The sequence below is a fragment of the Mytilus galloprovincialis genome, chromosome 14, assembly GCF_965363235.1.
Source record: "Mytilus galloprovincialis chromosome 14, xbMytGall1.hap1.1, whole genome shotgun sequence".
Classification (NCBI taxonomy): domain Eukaryota; kingdom Metazoa; phylum Mollusca; class Bivalvia; order Mytilida; family Mytilidae; genus Mytilus; species Mytilus galloprovincialis.
The window spans coordinates 66,714,886-66,719,901 of NC_134851.1; the positions used below are offsets into that span (position 1 = coordinate 66,714,886).

Below are 5,016 nucleotides of genomic sequence, written 5' to 3' on the forward strand. Positions count from 1 at the left end.
CTTAATTTTATAGCTATTTAAACCTTTCATTTTTTGACAGTGACATAACACTCCTTTATATTGAAAATGATGTGTGCACAAAACAAACAGACATAATAGGTAAAAATATTAAAAAAGGGGACACAGCTGTCAACATTGGGTTAGAATCTTAATCACTATAAAAGCAAACAAATATTTCAACAATAAACACAAAAAGGCATATAGACACAAAGGACATTAGCAAAAATGAAAGACAAGAAAACATTTTTTTACCCATAATAGCATAATACCACATTGACGGGATGTATAGGTATCAAGCCACCTCAAATTGATATTACCACAAATAAACTAAACAGTAAATGTAATATTCACAAAGACAAACAAAAGAATACTTTAACACGTTATTGAGATGATAAACAACGTCAATACTTAGAATCTAAACTTCAAGACCTTTGTGAATTATTTGTGAAAGTGATACGTAAGATTTAGCAACAAAGTCTTGGTTTCTTCCGATGAACTTTTAAAGACGAAATGTTCTTTGACATACCCTTAGTTCACCAACTTTCTACTCAGACACTGGCGACGTTTTAGAAAGTTTTGCAAAGCTTGTATCCTTGCTTGGCTTTCGTTATGTTTATTACCACTTTTTGGTATCACCACATTTTAAAAAGGTTTTGCGTTTTCAAATATTTCAAAAGAAATTAACAAAAAACTATTGGACAGTACAAAAAACCACACCACAATCAACACTCGACTCAAATATATGTACATATCAATGCTCTATAAATTACGAAATAAGTATGGTGAATATGCTGTTCAAATATCGGATCCTCTTCCTTCTGAACCCTGTCAAAAAATGATATTTCGATTGGCTCAAAATTATAAATTGGTCCCTCACGCGATAGCAATGAAATCAAATTCATGATCCTAGTTCAACCTTTTTTTTAAATACCTATAATAACATTGCATTTATAAAGTCATAACAATACGCAGATCTACAGAAGTGGACATTTGTGATCATTTATTTGAGAGAAAAAAAACAAGAAGGTTCGTAAACATATTCATTATAACTTCGATTACAAGGTTCAACTACAAAATGTATAATACATGTTACAAAAATATTTCTTTTTTGTCAATCAACTTCTTCATAATCATTCGTTTCATCATTCCGACTCAGGTGGATTTCATTCTCTTCTTCCTTTATATCGGAATAATGCCGTTCCTGTGGAATTTCCAATAGCTCCAGATATTGGGGATTTGTACGTTCATATATATGGTCGTCAACCATTGATTCTGGGGCTGAATGATAACTGAAAGTATTGATATAATAAAAAAACAAAAATTAGGATATAACGCGTTTTATGATTGACTGACATTGTTTTGTTTATCAACCCATAGACATTTTGTTATGTGACCGTGACGTCATCAACGTTTTATCATGGTTTACTCTGGTTTTAAATGGAGTTAAGAATTAAATTTTAAGAAATACTTGTAATATTTTTTCTGTCTATTCGAAATAACATAAAAATGTGATGCACACTGTAAAATAACCTGCTATACAGTCATTCCTTAAATAAAAATACGTGTTCATAGAATTATGTAATGGATTAAGAATGCAATCTTTATTTTTGTGATATTAATATACCTATTTCAGACCTTATCATTTATTAAAACAATTTAAAGATACAACTAGTGACTTGATGGTTTTTCGCCCTAAACGTTTTAACCCACCACATATTACATGTGCTTGTCCCAAATCAGGATCCAGTACTTTAATATCTATTATTTGTTTCTTTTTCGTTATGTTGCTTAGTTGCTAGGAATTACAGTTCTGTTACGTTTTGTTATATGTCGGTGCCTTTTATGCTGTTCGGGTTTTACTCATTGTTAAATCTCATTCGTTGAACTTTAGTTGCTAACATTTACATCATTTGGTCTCAAGTGAATAGTTGGATCTTTGCTCATCGTAAATAATCCTTTCCAATCTCCTCATTTTAAATCTCAAATAAATAATATGTAAAGTAATGCATGCAATCTTTAATGTTTTAACTGTTTCCTTTTTTACCATTAGAGTGTTATTGTGAGACATTTCAGTGATATTTCAAATTCGTATGATCAACGCTATCCTTTATAATATTTATCAAAGGTACTAGGATTATAATTTAGTACGCCAGACGTATACCACTCTTAGATTATAAAAATTATGTATAATACAATTATTTGATGAGCATTACGACGAGTGCACATTGGAAAATAACTGCTCACCTTTCTGGAGCACTTGCAATCACCCCTGGTTTTTCTTGAGGTTCGTGTTACACAGCCTTCCGTTTTTATGTTGCTGTTGTTTGTTTTATGTCTTTTCTTTTTTACTAGGGCATAGTCAGTTTATTTTCCAATTATACGTTTGAATGTATTGGTATCTTTCGCCTCTTTGTTGTAGTGATGCTACGACATTTATTTATACAAAAAAAACAAATACAAAAAAATGTCAGTCTCTTAGCATAAACGCGGTCTATTCATTCTTGGAAATCGGAAATTCACACTTCTGAATTATACATTAATGTTTCTTATTTCGAATAAAGCATTCTTAAACTTTTCATGTATGTGTAATACAAAAATATCAAGATACTTGCATCGGAATAGTTGGTGATCGTTCTAGTGGACCAACAATATGAACAACGCCTGTTATATGAAAAAAAATTTAAAAGATTTGTGTTATAAATATTAAAAGAAAACATTTAGATTATTAATATACATAAAAACAAAATCGTTTACATTTCAACATTACACGCGATTTACAGGTGTTTGTTTCTAAAAGATTCCACAATTACTAGATTATATTACACTGAGCAATATATTTATCATATATCAACATAAACAGGAACAGGCACAAGAAAGTATGTTTTCAATATAATGTGGTATGAGTGTCAATGAAATAACTCTCCATCCAAGTCATAATTTACAAAAGTAAAACCATTATAAGTCAAAGTTCGGTCTTCAATACGGATTCATAACCAACACCGATCAGCAATCTATAATGGACCCCAAAAATTACTTGTGTTTATCATTAAAACGGGGTAAACAACGGTCTAATCTATATAAAAATCGAGAAACGAGAAATACTTATGAACCAAATCAACAAACGACAACTACTGAACATAAGATTCCTTCATTTACAAGGGATGACACTGCCGAAAAATTTTCCGTACCGCCGATTGCTAAAGAGTGATCATGATCGATGTGAAAAAATAAACATCTACAGAAATTGCTTGGAATAGACATAAAAATTACATTTTTTCACCTGGTCACACTCACTTTGAAACTGTCTTCCTCTAAGAATTGCAACGGTCATTGTCGTTGCCACTAGAAAGACTCCAAAGATCGCCAATCCAAAAATCCAAAATCGGAAATCGAATGATACTATCAGATCTGCAAATATTCGTTCATAATTTGAAAATCGGGAAGTCGTTATGTGCATTAACAAATATTTTATAACCAGAATGATATTAATGTATTTCCGTTAAATTTGAAGAATAATTTGTAATAATAAGAAAATATATTAATATATAGTGTATGTCCGTTTCAGTAACTTGTATTTCGCCGTTTTAAGTTGGTATTGGAATAGAAAGAAAATATTATACCTTGCCAAAATATAATTTATAAAGCGATATTTTCAAAACAAATAGTATTTGAAGGTTGAGAATAAAATGAAACATTGTGTATGCATAATACAGAGAAAACACTTTATAATCCGAATAGAATGTGAACTGAATGAATGAATTTTGAACAAAAAATATGAGAAGTCAGCTCTAATAAAATCCTTTTACAATATAAACAAACAAAGGAATAACCGTACGTTTGTTTTTTATGCTATGAAATAAGACTAAAATGTTCTTACATAGTCCTTCGGGAATTTTACTTTTCTGAGTAACTCTCCTTGATAATCAAAGTTAAGAAAAGAATTGATCTCTATAAAATATGTTTTTGTAAGTGGAAATAAATATAATCGAAAGTCACAAAGATTAGTTTATTAAAATTAAAATTTAAAAAGATTGCATTCCTGCATCTACATTTGCTGACATAACTGAATAACTAGACCAATTATTTTTCTGCTATTTAACAATTCCATGAAGCAGAAGACGCTTATACAATGTACCACCTTTAATGAGATTGTTTGTTTGGGTTTTTTTTTTTTTTGGGGGGGGGGGGGGGGGGGTTCGGGTATTTTTGGAGTTCTCTTCTTTTTTTCATGTAAAATACATTTAAAAACTAATTCTAAGAATCTAAGAATAGGATGAGTATGGATTTACAATATGCATAAGTGCTTAGCTTACCTGAATGCAATTCAAAGGTTTTTCTTGTATCTCCAAATTCGTTCTTTAGAAGTACAGTATATTTCATATTTTTGAAGATTACCATAGACATTTTTGCAACGTAACCTTTACATTTGATTTCTCGGTTGTGCACTGGTAACGCTAGAGTTGTATTATCGATTGTTGTATTGACCCCCGTTGTATCAGATATTGGTTCTGACATTGAAAACCAAACCGGTCTTTGAATATCACTTGTGGAATAGAATTTGACTGTTATTGTAACTCCATTTTCTGTAGCAATCTTCGTTGATAAAATTATTGGCAGACCTTTATAAATAGAAACAAAAAGAAATAAATTGCACGTTTTACATCGGTTTTTAAATCTGAAACATAACGGGGAGGTTTTAGTGTTAACACTGATAATCTTATTAATTAACGAGGAGAATAACCAATCATATGACAATAGTTACATTTTCCTACACTCGTGATGCGTCAGTAACGTACAAACTTTTGTAAATCGTTCAATTGATTTATATTAATTATAAAACTTACGTGGGGCAGACATAGTGAGAGAGTATTTAAAATCAAAGGCTTAAGAGAAGATTCACATAGTGTCTGTACCTTTCACAGTCACATTATATATATTCTTTTTTTTAAATTGGCAAAGTTATGTACCATTCGTCCATAATATTGATAATCTTAAGTTGCAAATGAAATTTACAAA

At 30.5% G+C, this 5,016-nt stretch overlaps 1 long non-coding RNA gene across 1 annotated transcript; it reads right to left on the reverse strand.

Moving 5' to 3' along the window:
• Positions 1 to 2,611: 2,611 nt before the first annotated feature.
• LOC143058337 (uncharacterized) lies at positions 2,612 to 4,611 on the reverse strand. Its single transcript, XR_012973013.1, has 3 exons — positions 4,314 to 4,611; positions 3,295 to 3,408; positions 2,612 to 2,661 (listed from the first exon to the last, which is right to left on the reverse strand). It is a non-coding gene; the product is annotated as an uncharacterized LOC143058337 (long non-coding RNA).
• Positions 4,612 to 5,016: the final 405 nt, after the last annotated feature.